The sequence below is a fragment of the Rattus norvegicus genome, chromosome 5 (assembly GCF_036323735.1).
Source record: "Rattus norvegicus strain BN/NHsdMcwi chromosome 5, GRCr8, whole genome shotgun sequence".
NCBI lineage: Eukaryota > Metazoa > Chordata > Mammalia > Rodentia > Muridae > Rattus > Rattus norvegicus.
Genome location: NC_086023.1, coordinates 53,161,680 through 53,184,298, shown reverse-complemented (window position 1 = coordinate 53,184,298; position 22,619 = coordinate 53,161,680). Strand labels below are relative to the sequence as shown.

The 22,619-nt window shown below is 41.7% G+C and overlaps 2 long non-coding RNA genes across 4 annotated transcripts in view; both read left to right on the top strand.

The window, feature by feature from the left end:
* LOC120102853 (uncharacterized) overlaps positions 1-15,563 on the top strand; it is a 38,095-nt gene extending 22,532 nt beyond the window's left edge. Inside the window, exon 5 of the long non-coding RNA XR_005504708.2 lies at positions 13,812-15,563. This is a non-coding gene — a long non-coding RNA (uncharacterized LOC120102853). The remainder of the gene's footprint in view (positions 1-13,811) is intronic.
* Positions 15,564-16,929: 1,366 nt separating this feature from the next.
* The window catches only part of LOC108350950 (uncharacterized), a 98,317-nt gene continuing 92,627 nt past the window's right edge, over positions 16,930-22,619 (top strand). Inside the window, exons 1-3 of one of the 3 annotated variants that reach the window (XR_001837928.3) lie at positions 16,932-18,062; positions 19,041-19,153; positions 19,972-20,175. This is a non-coding gene — a long non-coding RNA (uncharacterized LOC108350950). Of the gene's footprint in view, positions 18,063-19,040; positions 19,154-19,971; positions 20,176-22,619 lie in introns of those variants that run through there. The other 2 variants (XR_005504706.2, XR_005504705.2) reach the window with 2 other exon arrangements.

The following is a 22,619-nucleotide window of genomic DNA, read 5'->3' as shown; positions in this document are numbered from 1 at the left end:
CCAAACTATTGTGGAAAGCAGAAAGAGGAGATTCATTCAATGTAGCCATGTTGGAAAGAGACCCAATGAATCCCCTAGGTCAGTCTTTGGGGTTCGGGAGTGATGGTAAAGTTTAAACAGAGGACCAAAGATATATGTGTTTAAGCAGTGCCAGGGAAAGTGTGGTCCTACGTACACTGACCCATCCTTGTCTGGGCTTTAGGTTCAACCGTAAGGTGGTCTGACTCATTGTTAGAGCTGTGTGACTTCTCTTTCTAGGAGACAACTTGCCCTTCTGGCTGATGCCTGTTCTTTCTCCTACCAAGAGATTCTTGGGAGAATTTTTCCATGTCTTTGGGTCTATTGTTTCAAGAGTCTGCTAGTCAGAATGAGATGGTGAAGTGTCTACTTAGAATTGTCTTCGTTTCTGTCAAGCCTGTTACAGTTCCCCACATTCTGTTTTCACACCATAACCTTGAAGTGAAGCATGCTGGTGTCTGAAACAAGTATAATAAACAGGATGGAAGTTGGGGCCAAGGTGAAAACACCTTTTAGTTAATGCCAGGCAGCCATGCATAAGAACCATATATATATATATATATATATATATATATATATATATATGCATTCATGTTTTTGTTTATTTGTTTAATGAGAGTTGACTCTACCTCATGCCAGCTTCAGTACTTGGGAGCACACTACCCAGAAAGCACAGTAGAGCTGGCCCTGGGTGCAGGAACTGAGGGTGAGCCAGCCAGATGGTGTGTGTGGGAGAGCTGGCCCAGCCACTCATGTGGAAGCAAGGATGAGGAAAATGCCTACCTACCTCACCCCTCACGACCTGCAGCAGGTGGAAGAGCTGGCCCTGGGGTCATGAGAGCAGGAGAACTGTCCCTGTCCCTCCGTGTCTACAGGACTCGGGAGAGTAGGCCCTGTACCTCACCTGGGCAGTAAAGTAGACCTGGCCCTGGTTGTAGAGGTTAGCAGTGAATCAGCTCAGAGAGCATGACAGCAGAGGAGCCTGCCAGCCTCACCCATGGCCTCTGCCCCTTGCTAGCTGCAGCAGTGGATGACCTAGCTGAGGTAGGTCTGAGCTCACTCTGCTGATATGAGTATAAGAGGACTGAAAGGCTGGGCAGCTCAAATGCCTCTCGGGCCCAGATCCAGGATCTGAGTTGGCCCCCAACCCAACATCTATCCCATCAATGAACTGCATTGAAGGGGTTGGCCCTACAGATCCAAAACTATAAGACCTCCATGATGCAGGACAACAGGATATCTAAGAGAAGTCCCAATGAGTTTCCAAAACTGATAGTGTAGCAGAAGCCTGAGGTCTTCAAACCAATGACTCATTGAGATTGACATTTGCAAGCCAAGAAGTGTGGATAAAGGGTAGACTGTGGGACACACAACAAGCTCCACAATAATATTTCCTTCTTTATTTATTTATTTGTAAGAGTGGAGGGCAGGTGTGTGGATCTGGGGAGATGAGTGGGATTGGGGTACATGATATGGAAATTCACAAAGAGCCAATAAAAAGCAAGGTGAAATAAAATGCTGCTTACTGCCTATAGGAAGTCATCATAATTTGTTGGGCTGAGATTTCCCTACCATTGCCATTCATAAAATAATGGTGTATCTATTACTAGCGATGTCTTAAAACCAGCAAAATATAGCATTTAAAATTTTGAGTCTAGGCTTTTCCAGGATTGATATACTGAGATGAAAAGAAAAAAAGAAAAAGAACCATTTTTAATAAACTCGCGGCTTTGCTTTGGGAAGAGCTGGCACAGCAAATGCCCCTTGATGTTTCAAGACAGCATCTCATCATGAAACCGAAGTTGTCCTCGAACTTACGACTCTCCTGCTTCGGCTTCCCTGGGATTACAGGCAAACACTACCATGCCCAGCGTGACTTTGCATCAATTCTGACAGCTTCCCCCCTTGCCTCTGAACAACATTCTCTAAAGACATCAGTGATTTACTATCTGGTGATGTGTTCTCCATTGCCCCATTATGCTAGGAAAAGGTATTGATCCTGATTGGTCTGATTCAATCCCATATTATGGCTGGGCAGGAGACAAGTGTCAAAAGTTCATGCCAACAAGCCACTTAGGCCCAGTTTTAAGCAGCTAGAGTATAGAAGGAGTAGCACTTAAGTCAGACACACTTGAAATATATTCTGTTTTTCCTGTGGGTGATGTTCTAGCATTTCAGAAACAGTGTTCAGGTTTCTTTGTCAGAAGCTATGTTTCTGTGAACATTGCTATTTAGTATAGAGTATTTACAAGAATATGTATATATTATGTATATATTAGCAAAATACCTATTTTGTCAGAGTGAATTGATATATACCTAGGTTTTAAATAGTAAGATTGTATGGATGGCAAAAGTTTTAGATACCTTTTCACACCTGTTAAGACACTAAGAGATCAACTGTACATCTCTGAAGGTCCATCACTGTCCATTTTAAGCAGGTAGCACTGGTTTCAGGAGATAGAATCCAGGGGAACCAAAGGCAACTGTAGGCAAGGTCCAATACAGGACAAGCAGAGTCCAGCATTTGTACCAGCTTTTCCTTCAAACGTGCAAAGTTAGCTATGTGGATAGGAAGACCATTGCTGTTACCTCTCCAAATTCACAGTCACCGTGAGTTATCTTTTTCTTACTCCTCAGGGTGCTATCATGTTTTTTTAGGGTTTTTTTTATTTCTTATACTGAGTGGTGTTACTTAAACTCATCAACCTGGCCCAGGGCCAGATCTGTTCTGCCCATTCTCAGACTGGCTCTGGCTGCAACTATGGACTCCTAATGCCATTATCCTGTTTCTTTCCTGGAGTACCTCAGACTGCGAAGAATACACAGCACTGAGTAATACCACCCGTTGATAACTTTGTATGTATGAACCTAACACGCTTTCAAATCTGTGACTTTTGCATAATACAACCTTTAGATACATGGTTATACATGTTTTTAGCCACAGATATACAGAGCATTAAATGTATTAAAATCAGCTTAAAATTGTTACTTACTGTCATAGTTAGGGTTTTACTGCTGTGAACAGACACCATGACCAAGGCAGCTCTTACAAGGAGCAACATTTAACTGGGGCTGGCTTACAGGTTCAGAGGTTCAGTCCAGTATCATCAAGGTGGGAGCATTGCAGCATCCAGGTAGGCGTGGTGCGGAAGGAGCTGAGTTCTACATCTTTACCAGAAGAAAGCCAGGAGCAGATTGAGCATCCTCAGGCAGCTAGGAGGAGGGTCTCCAAGCCCACCCCCACAGTGACACACTTCCTCCAAGAAGGCCACACCTTCTAATAGTGCCACTCCCTGGGCCAAGCATATGCAAACCCTCACACTTACAAAACAGTTATGTACAGGAATATGTCAACACAGACTGATTCCTAACTGACTTCTGATTTTGTTAAGACAGTCTCCCGAGTAGCCAAAACTGGAAAACACAAACAGCAGAAAACATAAAACAATCTTTCTGACAAAACATAAATCTTGTCTCAAGTAAATGTTATTCAGAGTAAACAATCTCTTTAAGAACATCATGCTGCTTTAGACATAGGATTAGCTCCTAGTTTTCATTGGTATCTTTATATTAGGACATTAACAATTTTGAAATGGGTATATTTTATTTGTTCTTAAACTGTAGATTTTTATAGTTAGGGTAAGTTACTAATTTCTTTATTTTTAGCTTTGCTCAAAATGTGTGTTAAAGACAGAATAAACTTTATAAATAAAGTTCCTACTATATGAATTATATTAATTAAGTTTTAAACTGTCAGAAGATCATAATAGTCATATTTATGTCACACATATATATATGTTTGGGGCACCCTTTCCCTCTCTTCCTCTCCCTTCTTTTCCCTCCCTCTCTCCCTCCATCATTACTATTATTTTTTTAAAAAGCAGAAGGAACCGTACTGTGCTCCTGTGTCTCTGAGACCTTTAAACAACCAGAGACCCATCTCACATGAGGACTCACATCCACTAATCATAATTTTCAGTACACAATATTAGGTACTAACCTCAGCTCATGAGGAACTGAGTGAGATAGTAAGCCCCAGCCATACATGGCTTAGCCCCAGCCTGACAAGACAGCTCCACCCGCAGAAACAATATCATTGTGTATCAAAACCACCTAGGCTGCTTCCAGTCAAACCACAAAACATGGATATAACTTCGTAGTGTGTGTGTGTGTGTCTGTGTGTGTTGTGTGTAGTATGTGTGTGTGTGGTGTGTATGTGGTGTGATATGTGGTATGTGTGTGGGTGGGTATGATATGTGGTTTGTGTTTGTGTTGTGTGTAGTGTGTGTATGTGTTATGTGTAGAGTGTGTGTGTGTGTGGTGTGTGTTTGGTGTGTGATGTGTGGTGTGTGTGGGTGATGTGTGGTATGTGTGTGGTATGTGTGTGGTGTGTGATGTGTGGTGAGTGATGTGTGGTATGTGTGTATATGTGGCTGTGTTGTATGTAGTGGGTGTGTGTGTGTATGTGTGTGTGGTATGTGTGTGTGTTGTATATAGTGTGTGTGTTGTGTGATGTGTGGTGTGGTGTGTGTATGGTGTGATATGTGGTATGTGTATTGGGGAAGGTGTTTTGTGTGTAGTTTGTGTGTATGTGTGGTGTGATGTGTGGTGTGTGGTATGTTTGTGGTGTGTATGTGTGTGTGATATGTGTATGGTGTGTGTAAAATGTGGTGTGTGTGTGATGTGTGTGTGATTTGTGTGTGGTGTGTATGATATGTATGGTGTGTGTGTGTGTTTGTGTGTGTGTGTGTGTGATATGTGTGTGGTGTGTATGATATGTATGGGGTATGTGTGTGTGTGTGTGTGTGTGTGTGTGTATGTGTGTGTGTGTATATCCCCAGCCCCTCTAAACATGCTCAATCTTCATCCCATTGAGACCTCTTGCTGTTCCAGTAAGGCAGTCTCATCCTGTTGTGACAGTCTGCCTTCCTCTCTTCCTCTGTTTGCCTTTTAAGGTCTTCTGGGCAGAGATCCCTCCTCCCCTTCCCTGAAGTCATGCATCTGGGAGCATGGACACCCTCTAAGTTATACAGGTGAAAGAGCCAACAGTCTGACTAAGACCTCTGTTCTTTTGTGACCTCTGTCTCCCTGAGCAGTGCAAGGCTCATGGTCGGAGGACCCCGTTGTTGAGACTTTATTGGTGCTCTGTGTAAACGCAATTTGACACCAATTCCTTTTGCTCTCCTCCAAGTCTTCCTCATCCATCTTCCTCTGACTCCTCTAATCTTTTCCTCCCAGACTTTCTGATCTAAGAGGCCCTTGGCCTTTTAGATTGCTGCCATCCACATCCAAGTCCTGCCGGGGGAGGTGACCTTCTAGCTGCCTCTGAATTAGAAGTGCCCAAAACAGACACAGAAGCTCCAGGACCCTCACTCCTCCAGATCATAAAATCCTGGAGTTCCCAGGAACCTCCCAAGTTTCTACTGAGTGTATGGCTCCCCCAAGCTTTAGGAGCCTGGAGACACTCACCCCTATCTCTCATTTTTTTCTTCCCCAAAACCTAGTGTACTCCTCAAGTGAATTTTGGCAGAAATCCCATCTCTTTTGGGCCTATTTCAATCCTCTGATAGTCAGATTGAGAGACACAGTGTCTATTTAGAATAGACACGTCATTACTTCTGGGCCAAATATATTTTAAGGAACATGCAGAGGAAAAGGAAGAACAAAAAAAGGAACAATCACAAAATATAAACACAATAAACTGAAAATCAGCTCAGTCATTAATTTAAATTGTTCTAATTTATCTTGCCTTTAAGGAGGGTTTTATTTTCAATTAAATATATAACTATTTGTAGTTACATTTATAACTAAATTTAATTGCCATAAATATAAGGCATGTTTGTGCAATGTAACTTCAATCAATTTTTAATTATTTCTCCACAAAGCTTTAAGAAAAAAGGCAAATGGGCTTTGGAGTTTCATATACAGATCTTGGCTTTTGTGAATTGGTAAGATAAGGAAATATGCTTATTTGAATAATTTTCAAGTTATTAAAATAATATATGAAGGTTTTTTCTTCTGAAAAGAGAATAGTTTCTGGTGAAACACATATGTAGGCAGAGCCATTAAGCCATACTTTGTCTCCTCTGTCTAAGATTCTGATGAGATGTTCCCTGCTGCTAAAAAATCAGAGTGTGCACTGAACAGCAAAGCTTTCTCCATCCATGAACTAAAGACTCTTGTGTTACAATGTAAATGCACTAGCTTGCAGCGCTTAGAAACACTGTGAGCCAAGACTGGGAGACTTTACCACCTTGTCTTTGGCTTTCCCACAGGAGCATTGAAAGGTGGGGAACTAAACTCCCAAGTGTGGTCCAGATCCACTTCCTGCAGAGGGGAGCAAGAACCCAGTCCTCCACTTCAGCACCACCTCAGAATGGGGAGCCAGAGAAGTAAGAGCTGAGGCAGTGCTTTGGAAGGTCATGGTAGAGAGAAAAAAATGCAGCAGGTGACCAGATCCAGTTTGACTAGGAGTTTGTTTGAAATTAGACTGGATCAGTCTGGAGTTAGGATCGGTTTGGAGAAGGGCTTTCATCTTCCAAAAGCTGGAAGTGTCTCAAAGGAAAGAAATGATTCTTGGACTGAGAAGTGGGAATAAAACGAAACAAAGGCATACTTGACTCTCTATGTATGTTTCTGTCTGTCCATCTTCCTCTCTCCCCTTCCCCTTCCTCCTCCTCCTCCTCCTCCTCCTCCTCCTTCTCTCTCTCTCTCTCTCTCTCTCTCTCTCTCTCTCTCTCGTGTGTGTGTGTGTGTGTGTGTGTGTGTGTGTGTGTGTGTGTGTGTGTGAGAGAGAGAGAGAGAGAGAGAGAGAGAGAGAGAAGACTTTACCTGGAGTGATACAACACACTTGTCTATTTGCCTTCACCCCAGATAGGAATCCCATGATAGAGCAAACTATGAACACAACCAAAGTCCAGCTTGGTAGACCATGAGTTTTACTGGGGTTACTTACAGGAATATGAGTAAGGGGTTACTCAGAGGAACAGAAGTGTCCCAACAACAGCTGTGCCACCAAAGTCAACCCCAGCATAGGTGACAGCTCACAAAACCTGGGAATCTGGATTATATTGGGTCTGCAGGGAGCTCAACATGTTGGAGGCCTGCGGTCCTTTTCAGGTACCTAAGCTCGTCTGAACCTCTTCCGGCAGCTAAGCTGGTTTCTGTTTCTTCCAGGCAGGTAGTCTGTTCTGAGAGTCTTTTTTCCCCAGCGTGGCTTGTCTGAGAGTAACTGCTCAGCAGCTTTAATGCTTACTCTGGAAGGGAGTGAAGGGCTAGTGAATTTGGTCAGTTTCTGGGATTTCCTGAAGCTATTTTGAGATGCTTAAGGAGCTTCCCTGTGTGATAGTATGTTTCAATCTTAGAGGAAACTGTTACACAGGAACTTTAGCTGGCCTCAGATCCTCAACTAGGTAAACAAATCCTATCCACCTTTTCCAAAAGGAAATAACCCCAAGAGAAAGCCCTGAACTGGAAATAAAATTTTAGGTTGAGAAGTTTCTTAATCATCTATAAATAAAAGACCAACAAAGCCACTGGAAATGGTATACTGTTTGGACTGTAGTGAAAAAAAATTTATTAGCCCACAATTATAACTTTTTTCCTCTTAGTTTTGTTTATTACTAAATTCCTTCATACTTAATGAAATTGGTCGTGCATTTGAAGTGATTTTGAGTTAAATGAGCAGGTTAAATGGAATGGTGGTATATCTTCTGGGAAGAAAGGAAAACAGAAACTCTAAAGAGCTGATCTTCGTTTTGTTTTACCAGCCTCTCTCTACCACCAGAATTCCTTTCATCTTTACTTACAAAACACATCTTCGATTTTGATAGACCTGCATTGTGAGTCTTCCCACTCTGTTCACAGCCTATCAAATAGACAGTGCCAATACCTGGCCACCACACAGGAGTGAGGTGACATTCTCACTGTGGCATCTGCGGCTTGTACCAGGTGGAGTTTGTTAGGTAGCTTGACATCTAAGTCATTGACAGATGCTCTCTCAGCATGCTTTAGTCCTTTGCAGTCCTCAGCGGCCTTCCTGTGAGGCAGAAAGGGTCAGAAGCACACAAAACAGCAGTGGTTGGGGTAAACTCTGAGCCTGGACTCCTGTGAGAGTCAAGGATAAGTTCACCAACTCACTCCCTAACTCTGAGTCTAATCTAATGCCAAAATGTGTCCTTTTAATGACAGGATGAAAAGCCGTCAGAGATGTGAAGGCACTGGTGGGGAGGAAGAAACCGTGACAAAAATAGGGACTTTTATAATTTGTCTCTCCTCCACATTCCTGAATTAGCACGGATGGGAAAGTTGACTTTAGGGCAAAGCTATTTCAGATCCTCTCTGCTCTCGTCCATTTAGTGCAAATAAAAATGCCAGCGAAGTTTGAACCTAGTCACCTAGTGCGCATGATGCAACAGAATAGTTTTTAAAAGCAGGAATGTATACAATTATTTCACTCGACGCCAAACAGAAATAGCCAGTAACATTAATACTGATGGAAGATAATCTGCCTATTTTATTATGAAGCAAACAAGTCAAATACAGTTGTGATATATGATATAGAAAATAATCATTTTCCCTTTCTGATAACAGCTTCTCAAATACACATTCAAATTATAAGATAAAAACTGATTTGGGATTTTATGTATACATATCTTCTGTAATAAGACTTATAAAGCAAAACAACCTCAATGGGCTAGCATTCAGTGCTGTAAGTTGGCAGGCAGTGGTGGTGCACACTTTTAATTACGATGCTTAGGAATTTGAAGCCAGCCTGGTCTACAGAACAAGGTCCAGGACACCCAGAGGTACACAGAGAAACCCTGTCTTGAACGCCTCCCCCACCCCCCCCCACGCCAAATCCAACAGAGTGTTAAAAAGTATACTGTGACATCATACTTAGCCAAAATTTATTTTGTGGCATATGTACTTTTCTACTTTGCTTTTAGAAAGAGCGATTGGATTTAATCTTAAACATAATTTTAAACCATGAATATTTCTATACTTTACAATTTTGTTTCTAAAATTTTAAACATGCTTTTGCTTTAAACTTCGTATCAGAAAACTGTCCAGAGGCATCTGCTCAAAACTGTCTCCTACCAATACAGTTTGAATTCTGAAAGATTTCAATGTTGTCCCAATAGAATACAGGAAGTAGTTTGTTCTTTAAATCAAATTACCAGGGTGAAACAAATAAAAACGTCTACCATGACAGTTACACATGCAAATAGAACATTTATTTATTTTTGAGTGTGTGTGTGTGTTTGTGTGTGTGTGTGTGTGTGTGTGTGTGTGTGTGTATGCATGTGCGCATCTGCGTGTGCCTTTGTGTGGAGGTCAGAGCACAGTTTGTAGGAATTGGGTCTCCCTTTCCACTATGTAAGGGTTCCAGGGATTGGTTGTCAGGCTTAACAGTGAATACCTCTGCCCACTGAGCCACTCCACAGTCTATATTCACTTACATGTGTTTTTATGTAAATATAGTTTATATACTCTCTATCAGTAGAAAACCCCTAGGAATAGTATCTGAGCTATAGCAGTGAATACCTCTGCCAATCAGATTGTAGCTTCAGAATAATCTTGTTCCATAAAAAAAAAAAAAAAGAAAAACAGAGTTTTTGAGGAAATGACTGGTTTCAGGTGAGGGACAAGATAAGTTGGCATGACATTCAAGAAAACTAGGAGCCTATTAAACTCCTGTCAGAGATCTCAGAAGTCATCTTGGAATAGAACCAAACAGTTGGTGCTTAAATTGGAGAACATCAGATATGTTCAAAATCTTAAATTGATAATGATACTGGGAAGAAAATTTACTGGAAAAATAAAAAGTCACTGGTCAATTGTGGAAGATGTGTCTTAGTTAGGTTTCCATTACTGCTAATGAAACACCATGACCAAAAAGTAAGTTGGGACAAAGGGGTTTATTCTGCTTATGTTTCTACATCTCTTCATCACCAAAGGAAATCAGGACAAGAACTGAAGCAGGGTAGGAACTGGGAAGCAGGAGCTGATGCAGAGGCCATGGAGGGATGCTGCTTACTGGCTTGCTCCCCAAGGCTTACACAGCCTGCTCTTTTATAGACGCAGGACCACTGGCCCAGGGATGACCGCATACACAATGGGTTGGATGTCCTCCACCACTGATCACTAATTGGGGAAAATGCCTTACTACTGGATCTTATGGAGGCATTTCCCCAACTGAGGCTCCTTCCTCTCTGATGACTATGTCATCAGCTTCTGTCTATCAAGCTGACACACAAAAATAGCCAACACAATGTGAAAATGTACTATTTTGAAAGTTTATAAGTAAAGGGAGTCAAGCAGTTGTTCTGATATGAGGAAAACAGACACATATAAAAATTCACCTTATAGAATCCCAACCAATAAAAGGAGTATCAGAATTGGAATGTTCGCTACTGTGTTTGTTGGAACATGATCAAAAGAATGATGCATGGTGAACAAGGCCTTGGGGAACTGTGAGAGAGGCTCCAGGAGAAAAAGCAGAGGGCCTTTTACCTCAGGTGCATTTTGTTCCCTGGATTGTTCTTGGACCTGAATTCTGTGTCTCCTTTGTTAAACGTTTACATTCAATTTATAAGGCATGTTTGTTCCTGTTGGATGCCAGAACACAGCTATAGAACCCTATCTGGTCAGTGTACCCTGGAGTCTGGGTATGGCCCTCTGCCTCGCTCTCATGCTTTCTCAGGTACAATCTATGGTGCTTGCCAGACAATTGTGTTTAAATTGGTCTGTCCTTACAAAAGTTCTGGGAAAGGGCTGCCCTGTCAATATTTAGTATGTGCTTATGGGTGCTCATTTACATGATTTTCTGACTATGCTTTTCTGAACTCAAACACTACTCCTTGGGTCATTGCTTTCTTTGTTACATTCAAGTATAAAAGTGCATCAAAACTGAAGTCAGGTTGTCTACAACATTAGACTCTAATCCACCCGTTCTTTTGGATCCTCAATCCCAGGACAAGATCTACACAGGTTGATGGAAGTCTGGCAGTATTGATCAACTTTCCATCACTATGATAAAATACTGGAAATAGCTTAAAAAGAGGAAGGGTTTGATTTTGGCTCACGGTGTGGAAGTTCTAGCCCATGATTAGTTGGTTCTGTTGCTGTGGGTCTGTTGCAAGGTACCTTAGTAGGTTAAAGATGAAGAGACAGAGCAATTTGGTCTGGAGGAGGATAAGGATAAGGAGGGAGAGGAAATGTTCTTTCAAGTACATATCAGGTTCCAAAATAGGGATTCCAAATTTTTTTAAACAAAAATGGACGTCAGAATTTTATGTGCCTAACAACAGCAACAACTTCAGAGCGTTCACTCAATTTTGTATTTCTTTCAAAAGATACTAAACTACTTAGGGCATTACAAATATATTTATTTCATATGGTGTCATACCTAGCCAAAACTCCTTTTGTGATGCAAGCACTTTCTAAGTTGTTTTTAAAAAAACATGTATCCTGACTTCCTTGATGAGGCTCCACTTTCAGTTTGGGATCAAGGCAGCAACACGTGTGCCAACACAATTTTTACTGAACGATAGCTTGGTAGTGATTACTATGAGATATGAACATCACGGAGACAACCATGTACTGTGTGCCTCCCAGTGGTAGCATACACTGCTAAACACCAACTGTTGCTCATAAACCTTCAGCTCGATCCAACTGGCCTCTATAGCCTCAGGTCACAAACTACACCTCATGCATCGAATATAGGAACATAATAAAGTACCGTGTAGAATAAGTCAACAAAACCTAGATCTCTCTAGGGCAAAGAGGAAGTTCTTTGTGCTGCTCTGTGCACTGAAGTTCTTTTGCACAAATAAGATACAAGGGGAACAGAAAAGGGGAACGGTATAAAATGAGTGAGATTTGAGACCACAGTTAAGCACAGTCATGAACCCTTTTGGATGATGATTCCGTGTCTATTTTAAAATGATCAACAAAAAAGAAGTCCAAGTGTCGATAAGATATTTGAAAACAGTAAAAAGCATGAATTTTTAAATGTGATCATAGCATTGTGGTTAAAATTTTAATGTGTGTATATGTGTTCATGTGTGTTTACACATGTGTATATGGATGCATAAGTACACATTGACATGTATGTTTTTGCCTTTTTCTGTTTTCCTTGCAGTTTTTTATTTGTGCAAAGGAACTTCAGCGTACACAACAGAGCAAACTTCCTCTTTGCCCTAGATACAAGGAGGAAATATATAGTGTCATCCCCAGGACTGGCATTTCTCCTTTGAAGTAGTACCTTTCATTGTCCTGGAGCTCTCCACTTAGGCTAGACTGTTGGCCAGTGAACCCCAGAGATCCTCCTGTCTCTGCCTCTCCAGCACTGAGATCACAAACATACGCCACCATAGCCAGAAATTTGATATGTGCTTAAACACCAAACTCAGAGCCTCATGCTCATAAGACAAAACATTTTACTGACTGATCTATCTTCGCAGATCCATGCCTATCTTTTAAAAGAGTTCCTTAGTCGTTCTATATTGAAATATCTGCAGATAAAATTTGTTTCAAAACCATCCAGGTGATCAGCAGAGCTGAGACAACGTGTATAGAGATGTAGATGAGACAGATTGTGTGAGAGTTGGTCACGATGCGGAATACCTCTCCTTGAAGACTCTCCATTTTTATTCCCTCTCAATTCTTGTATGTACTTGAAATTTCACATAATTTGAAGTTCAGCAAACACTTTGAAAGTCTTCTCTCATTGCATCATGTGGGTTCTGAGGGTTGATCCCAGGTCATCAGACATAACAGCGTCATCCTTACTTGGTGAGGCATCTTCCCTGCCCTGAAATGATACTTTAGGAAAGGAACTTTTAAGTAGTCTTTCATCTACTACCCTGAAAAGAAAAAATATATATCCTACCATCATCAAAGAAAACCTAACATGCCAATATTGATCACAAAGCAATTTAAGTCTTCTTCCCACATAGCCATGAATGTACTCCAAACAGAGAGCCACTGCCCTCAAAACAGAGAAGGACTTTGCTGTTTTCAGCTTTGTTTACTGAGATAAAGCATGCTATTGTAAATCATATATACATATATATGACAAATATGTCAGTGATGAAACAATATGAGATTTCTGAATATCCAAAGCAAAAAAATATTAGTTTTAAAAGTAGAATAAAGGAAAACTGTGAATTCAAAATTGATGGTTGCTTATAAATTTAAATATTAAAAACGTTTCTTTCATTTAGCAAGACTGAAAGCTATAAAAATAATTACTTCCATTAAAGTCAAAATAGAATAAAATTGTTAGTATTAAAAACAACTACAAAATAAAGGATCTATTTAATAAGAGAAAAAGGTAGGCAACACCAATAAATTATTCTCTCTGCAGTACCCAAAGTTCACACTTAAAGTGGCCTTAGATGCAGCATAAATAAAGCTAGTTCATGTGAATAAACAATTATTCTTTCCTAGGACTTTGTAGCAAGAGCAAAAATATTTTTATCCGTTCATTCACTCATCCCATATCTATTATGTCTCAACCACGACTAAATAAACAAGGAGACAAGGCAGCGTTGCACCCTTAAAGGGCACGCTTTCCATTGGGGGAAATAAGAATTTACCCAGTGGCTTTTAGGAAAACAGAGATCTAGAGATGAGACACAAATTATTTACTGGAAAGTTTGAAAGAGGGGGGAGAAATCTAATAGAGTAAATCAGAAATAGTTTGCAAAGACAATAGATGAACTAAACCTTATTCTGCTAAAGTAATATAGCAATGGCATGACTCCTACTGACATTTTTACCCATAGATTTGTGTATCATGCACCTGTCATCAGAGAAGCTTCCAGTCAGTGGGAATCAACGTGAGACGCACAACCTGACAGTGTACAGAGACTGAGGATCTTCGGAATAATGTGTGGTTTGTAGCAAATCCTGTCCCTCAGTGCTCAGGGATCCGGGGGGGAGAGGAGATAGAAAGGGAGGAAGGAAGACTGTGAGAGCCTGATGTGATGACTCACAGAGAGGAGACAGTGTCTTCCAAGCACAACAGAGCCGGTGCACATATGAACTCACAGAGACGGTGGCAGTAGCCAGAGAACTCTCACAGGTTCAAACCAGAAACAAATTTATAACTGAGAAGGAAAGTGGACGCAAAATCCCACCCTTAACCAAGAAGCTATTTACAAACGACACTTGCTGAGAAAGGGAAGATCGGTTTTCCTCCAGTGAACTGACACTGGGGGTATCAACCAAACTCCAGGCATCTCCATAAAGCCCGGGAATAGTTAGGTCACACAAAATAGACGCCATGTTTGTTTGTTTGTTTTTCTGGTGTGTGTGTCTGCACACATGCTTTTTGTTTGTTTTGTGTTACTGGGTTTCTTTTTTCTTTGTTTTATTTTCATTGTTTTATAGATTTGTTTTTGTTTGAGAGAGAGAATATGAAGTCATGTAGGCAGGGAGTTGGGGAGGATCTGGGAGGAGTTGGTGGAGAGAGAATATGATCAAAATGCAACACGTAACATTTTTAATAAATAACAAAAGCACTTGGGCGATCCCGGAAGCTGCCCTTTGTCTGGACCCTCTGTGCGGAGCCTCATGCTTCACAAACCTCAAGCAGCTGAAACCCCATTCTCTTTTGAACACTGTTACTCTTCCTCCCCGGAGAGCCACACCACTGCTCCCCCCAGCCCTGAGCGTCAGTCAGCAGACTCTGCTCGTGCATGCCCTTTGGTTACACCCAGCCTGAGCTCCTGGACCATCTTCCTCCTCCATGACTTCTGTCATTTTTGTTGGGTCCAGCATGCAGACGACAGCTGTATAAATCGTATAAATCGGTGTCTCCGCAAAGATGTTCCAACGGATTCTGGTAGATGACGATAAAGCCATAGGAAAAGGGGGTATCGTTTCCTAAGCCATGCAATGCCATCATATTGATTGGTAGCAGGACTCTGTACGGGCAATCACTTCAATACGCGCACTCTTCTATGCTTGACTTCTCACTATGATTACCTTCAACAGCCCACTTCAGCCATGGGATTTCAGAGTCACTCCCTGGCCCTCGTCAGCCGCAGAAATTAGGCACGCTCATCTAACACATCCAAAGACCCTATTTTCTTCCCAAAACTCCGGTTTCCTGAAGCACCTTTCCTATGGGGCGGATGCCACCCACTCAGCTGCTCCTGTTTCTTCCTTCTATCAGTCCCGGTCATTTTTTCTCCTGTCCTGATTCACTTGGGTTGCGCGGACTTTCTATAGAACCACGCTCTTACACACGTTCTCAACGTCTTTGCCCTCTGTCCTTTCACATTCTCCAGGGGGAAAGCAACTCTGAAGGAACCCAGCATCTGCCTTCTCTGGGCTGGCGCTCACGCAGCCACCATATGGTGCCCACCCACACCATCCTCCAGTGTGTTCTCCCTCACTTGCACAGTTCTAGCGACACTGGCCTTTCCACAGATCCCAGGAGCTCCCGCGGCTTTGAATATACACTGTTCTCTCTTCTTGGAATGCTTTTCCTCACAACTCTAAGCATGGCTGGCCCCACCTGGCCTTCACACCTCAGCCTAATAAATAATAATTAGCAGCTCCTGTTTACAGAGCACTTGCTCTGTACTGGGTGATTTATATAAATCTGATCAAACCCAGGGCTTTTAGAGGTAGCTGGCGTTATCATCTTCATTTCTCTGCTAAAGAAATCAGGAATTAGAGGTCATGTAAATTATTCAAGCTCACATTGGTTTTAGTACCATGCTAGCTAACTGTGAGTTTGTATAATATGTTTCTCTGTCTTTCTATTTTGTCTCCATTCTTTCATACTTCAGCCCCCACAGATGCAGCTTCCCAGAGACACCATAAAGTAATTTATAACGATTTTCCAGTTTTCAATTATACATATATTTATTGCCATGCCCCTTTGTGCTTTTATTTTTCTATTTTTTCTTTGTGTGCGTGCATGTGTGTGTGTGTGTGTGTGTGTGTGTGTGTGTGTGTGTGTGTTAGAAGACAGTTTTGTGGTGTTGGTTCTCTCCTACATTTACATGGGTTCCAGGAATCAAATTCAGATTTCCAAGCTTCTGACCCCCTCACTCGCGGGATTCTTCCTCATACGATCATTCACTCTTTCTCTCCTTTTCTTAGATGTAAGCTACAAAGGCATCCTCTGTCTAAACCACATTCTGTTGTGCCCCAAGGCTTAGCAATGTGTTCATCCAGAACAAATATCAGCCCCGTACTTGTTAAATGGACAGAGAAAATTGAATACGAGGCCAGAGCTGACAGAATAGGGCATTTATTTTTTACCAGAAATCATCTTCAACAATCCCTAGCATGATTATGGCATGATGATTCCCCCCACCCCGTGTGCGTTGCTGGGGACATAACAGAGTAAAAATGTGAGGAATGGGTTTGTAAACCCAACACATAGAAGACAGACCTTGGAAGACAGCAAGTTCTAAACAGGCTACAGGGCTCAGTGAGACCCTGTCTCTAAACACCAAGGGCCAGGAATGCAGTTATCGGTAGAACATTTGCATGCCGTGTGCAAAGCAAAGCTCTGGGCTCAGTCCCTAACTCCATGCTCACACGTACACACAGGAGGGGACCGCTGTGTACAACGGAAAGGTAGAGGGCCAATCCTGAAGTCACTGTTAGGGCTGCTGGGGAGGGTGGACTAAAGTAATAGAGTACTGTCCTCCTACAGCCCTTATGCTGGGACCTGTTGAAGCTCAATAGCCCTTTCTAAACAACTAAGACCGATACTAATAGGGCATAAAATGCCACTGTAGAAACATCTGCCGACAGGCAATTCTTCCAGATAGGTAAGAGGGATGAGATAAGCAAGCTGCAGCAGAGAATTTTATTACATTTGATCAAAAGTCATTTCAAGCTACTTAGCACAGTCACCTACCTGTCATATTTAAGGTAACTCACAAAGATCAAAATGGATCAGAGCTAAAGTGAGGTTTTAAGTGTGCAGTAACATTGCAGCTCGGTTTTATGGGGTGAATCTTTCAGAAGTAATATATCACAGAGTCACATTAACCACAGTCTCTAATACAGGTTCAACACTAAGTTTAAAACTGTCAAAGGCGGGCCTCTAAACTGATGTATTTGTTTACACGCCAACTTTGCTCACTCCCTTTTTCTGATATTTTTAAATTACTATAATTTTACGATGCCACCAAGAAATCTTCAGTTTTGTGCCACATACACAGGACAGAATAAAAAATTCTTAGGGGTTGCCAACTTCACAGAACCTGGGAGCAGAATTGAGTGAACTGAGGCATTAATAGAAGTAAAGGCATGGAAGAAACATCAGATATTTCTTAGTCAGTTAAGTCATAGCTCTCAGATCACCACACAAACCCCATGTTGAGCACTAGTTCTACCGCAGAACCTGGAACTTTTGTTGGTTACCAAGGATGCCTTCTGTGATAAAAACAAGAAAGTCCACAGGATTTCAATTTGCTTCAGGTTTCAGGAAGAATCTACGTGGAGAACAAGAGCCAAAGTTGGAGAAAACCTCAAACCACAGCCACTTACTTGTCCACCTGAACTGATGGCTCAGGGCACAGAGGAGTGGACCAGCTAGTTCATGGAGGAGTTGAGGTCTTGGCACTGCTGTGTGATTAGAGTCCATTCCTGGGTGTGGGGATGCACTGGTACTTGAACACAGGTCCACAAAGGCTTTTCATTCAGCAGGAGCACAGGCTCTCAGTTTTGGGGCTACAGTTAGCTGAGAGTGACACAGTTGAGTACTGCTGGATTAGTCCATCTATCTGTGGCATGGCTTCGGTGAGCTCTACCTTACAGGCTCGACCACAGATTCCCATAACTGCCTCTGTTGACGCTCCTCTGTGGCAGATTCTCATTTGCTCACTGTCATTCCTGAGCTAGGATCAGCCCCCCAAATAAGCAAGCTAGCAAGATTTTTACAGGGATAAATTCTGGTAAGTTAGGTAAAGTTAGGCATTGGCAAAAATGTGGAGATCCCAGGAATCTTCTGACTTCTACCAAAAAGCCTGAGCTAACTTTCCAACTCTTTTCCAAAGCAAAAGGTAAGTAGTCCTTACGGATGTATGGGACTTTTTCCCTGTGGACATAACCACTTACAGTCCAAGTAGATAATGGCTTCAAGAGGGAGATTTGTTTTTCTTGGAAGTGCAATATGACTAGCCTAGCCTCTGCTGGCTAGTCTTGTGTCGACTTGATGTACAAACTAGAGTTGTCTGAAAGGAACCTTAACTGAGAAGATGCCTCCTTATGATCCAGCTGTAAGGCATTTTCTTAATTAGTGATTGATGGAGGAGGAGCCAGTCCACTGTGAATGGTGCCATCCCTTGGCTCGTGGTCCTAACTTTTATAAGGAAGCAGGCTGAGCAAGCCATGGGGAGCGAGCATTCCTCCATGGTGTCTGCATCAGCTCCTGCTTCCTGACCTGCTTGAGTGCCTGCCCTGACTTCCTTTGGTGATGAATAGCAATGTGGAAATGAAATTACAGTAAATCCCTTCCTCCCCAGCTTTCTTTTTATTCACAGTGTTTCACTGCAGCAGTAGAAACCGTAAGACAGCAACATAGGTTTATTTGTTTAGTTGCCTGTCATAAGTTCTTAAGTAGAACTTCTTGTTGACTTTCAATATCATTCAAACTGTCATTCAAACCTTTGGTTGATACTCCTGTTTGGACTTTCCAATAAACCTGCATCTTCCCAGAAGATGTTCCCACAACAGGAACTGATGGGTCCTCGCTCTGGGTCTTAGGTTCTTGTTCAGAACGTGAATTCATACTTGTGTGTCACTAGATTTGATGTTTACAGAGGCCTTTTCTCTAAGGAACCTGTGTAGCTGTGATCTTGGTTATGCCAATACAAAATAGGAAAAAAAATTATTAATTGAAAGGAAGGAAACTAGAGAGGGATCCATAAGGGGTAGAGGGACAGAGACAGTGACAGAGCCATCTACATCCTGGGTAGTAGGCCTACATGCATCCTTTTGTCTTCTACTTCAAGCTGCCCTTCTCTAACGTTTGTCCACAGAGTCCCATCCACTTCAGCGACTCCCCTGGAACAGGTGCACACAAAGGTCACTGGATTCAGGGCAACAGACCAAGAGTTAGTTCAGCATAAGAAATCAGGCTCTGGAGAGCAAGGTGAGTGGGCCTAGACAAGCTCACATGGTGGAGGAGCATGTGTATTGGACAGGGGTGGGCCCTGTGGGGGCATCTCTACTAACAGAAGGCAAATATCTGACCACATGGCAGGAAGTCGTGCCAACACCACACAGTGAGGTGACAGTAGGTCTCAGCAGGAGAAGATCATTTGTCCAGAAATGAAAAATGACAATTGAGGAATTCTGTTACACGCACAGTAGGAATGAGGATTTCTGTGGACTAATATGTGATATATAACCCCATTCTTTCTCTTAAATAACATTGCCTTCTGTTAATTCACGCCAACACAATTCTACATGATTCTGTGTGAGTAGTTTTAGGGGGAGGAAACATAATCATTAGCCTGTTGGGATCCCTAATGGAAAGGTATTTGGGGAACTTGGGGTAAGAAATACAAAATCAAAAAAAATGTGACTACCTTAAAGGTTATTCAAGGCATTTTGACCAATTAATACTACTTTTTATTAAAAGATTTTACGAAATATAAGTTTATTCTCATAAATTCCAGCCCTTAAAAGGCAAGTACAGGAGGATTTCCATGAGTTTCAAGCTAGCCTGGGCTACAGAATAAAACTCTAATCAGAAAGGAAAAAAAAAACCCTACAGTTTTCACATGTGGTCAAAATGATTACTTCTTTATTTGAGTTTCAAGGATTCTTTCAAAGGCAGGCAAAATTTACATAAGAAAGTCATCTGTATTGAATAAAATTGGCTGTTAAAGAACACCTTATTCTGGGTGCTCTTGTCAAATGCTTCTTTATTTGTTTAATGGGGGAATTATCTTTGATTTTCCCCAGAAACTCTGTGTGGAGTTGAATAACTCCTCCTCAGAAGGGAGTTCTTGTCAGTCCATTGTCACTTAAGCATCAGCAGAAGGGACACAGAATGGAGTTGAAGGGACCTCAGTGTTCACAAGTTACAAAGGAAGTAACAGAGATACTTCAAAGAGGTCAACCAGCCCAGGATCACAGGCAGACAAAATAAACTATAATAGGAAGAAATTTGCTGAAGGCATGCATATTCTTGAGAAAACTATTACTTGTGAGTTCTTTAAAATGGGAAGAGTTCTAACTCCACATCACAACCTCCTGCAAAGGAGGTCTGTATCTAATAACTTGGAAAGCTCTGGAATACATTGAGAAATGAAAAACAAAGCCTGGTGCCTGAGAAGTACCACTGTGTTAATGGGACTATAGTCAAGCTCTTTGGATGCAGTCTGAATTTCCACTTAGCAGCACCAACTGGCCCATGTTCCCTAGTGACGAAATATGGTCCAAAAGGAAGACAACAGTACTCTAGGGTCAGGGAGCAGAGTGGAAGTGTTCCCAAGAAGGAAGCCTGGAAGTAAATTCTTGATTCTCAGATAGAGAGGAAGAATGCAGATAACAAATGCAGATGAATACAGCAACATTCACTCAGGGCACAAAATGACATCAGAGGGGCTGCTCAGTCAGTCTCTGAAGAGCCACAGAAACCGTCCGTGATCTTTTTCACTTGCTAGGTCCATCTCACCTTATCTTCTGAAAACATAGTGGGGGAACTTTATTTTCCTATCTTCTTAAAATCTCTGAGATACTATTTCTATTCAGAGTGTGTGTGTGTGTGTGTGTGTGTGTGTGTGTGTGTGTGTGTGTGTGTGTGTGTGTGTGTTTCACCTATCTATATGTCTATGTACCACAAGCCTACCTGGGACATTAGAACCCAGATGAAGGTATTGGACCACGTAGGCATTGGATATTATAGGCAGTTAGAGTTACCACGAAGGTGCTGAGAATTGAACCTAGGTCCGCTAGAAGACCAGCCAGTGCTCTTAACTTCTGAGCCATTTCTCTAGCCCTTCTTCCACCATTAAACAAATCTTCTTACTCCCTCCACACCACATGCTGAGGGACCACACATTCTGAAGTTTCTCTGCTTCCAATGTATCTGTTTCTCTTATCTGTGGTCGTTGACCTAGGACCAGGGTGTTCATTCACCAAACAGATTGGTGACAGTCATACTTACTCTAATAAAACAACTTAGGTAAACATATCATACAAAAATAATGTGAAGGCAAATGTTATTGTTTTGAAAACTGAAATGAATGCCATGAAAAATAAAGGGGAAGGTTCCAATTCTGGAGGGGGTTGATAAATATCGAAACAGGAGAGAAATGACAGTAAGGATGTTTGAGAGTCATAAGAAATACTATTAACTACCTAAAACTGTCTATAATACACGTAAGTCAGTGTATAAACACACACACGTAGTTTAAAAGTAATTCTCCCATCTGGGCTGACAATGTTCCCTCCAAGAGCCGAAGACTACCTAACAAAAATCCCTATATCGGGCCTGAGAAACTTTTTGAATTGTTGGCCAGAGCTGTCCAAGAGACTCCTCAAACATACAGCCTATTGCTCCTGCCCTTGGTTGTCCTCTCCTCATCAAGATGAAAGGTAGGTCTCTATTGCCAAAGACATCATGCACATCAGATACAGGGTCCAGAGACCCCTAAGCTGGAATTAGCTTGAAAGTCTCCTCCTGAGGACTAGCATGTATAGTATCAGAAAGCACCATGCAAGCTTCTGAGAGGAAAACAACCAATACTCCTACTCAGATATGACACTCATGAACCACAACCAACATTGTATGATAACAATAAGGTTACAGCAGTGGCACCTAGACCTTGTGGTGACCAAGAGCTCTCTAATCAACCTTAAGACCTATTCAACAAAGAAGATCATGGCTGGTACTGGAAACCTAGCTAAGTATCCAGGGATAGGGAAGTCATGGATCTTGGAGGGGAACCTACAACTCCCACTGTACAAAATCAGCACTATCCCTAATGATATGCTAAATATTTGTTCTTACATGCACAGATATATGTAGCATCATGGAAACTTCTCTTTGCAACAGATGGAGACCATTGCAGAAAACAGAGCCAATCAAAATGCAGAATTGTGGAGACCAGTAGCAACTGATACATCTAAAACACAACTCCTGCATCTAAGATTCAAGGGTCATTACAGAAGGGAGGATTGAAAGATTTTAAGAGCCAGAGGAACAGGGAGTAAGATTGTATCTCCTACTAAGTCAACCAGTATGAAACATGAGTTGAATGAGGATACCAGTAGACAAGCTAAAGTGCAAGGAAGGAAGCTCAGGAGCAGAGAACTACAGGCAACTAAGGAATGCTGAGAGCAGGAGCAGAAAAGAGCACATCAAGTGGTTATTCAAATCCAAAAGTCAGCCCTGAAAACATATGTAACATGCAATGTTTTACAGAAGGAGTTGGTTACATTTAGGTATTATATATACATATAAATATGTAAAATACAGCAATTAATGGAAAAAGGCCATCAATTTGAAAGAGAAAATGGAGGAGTATATAGGAGGGTTTGGACAAAGAAAAGGAAAATGGAGTGATGTAATTATATTATAATCTCAAAGTAATTTTAAATAAAAC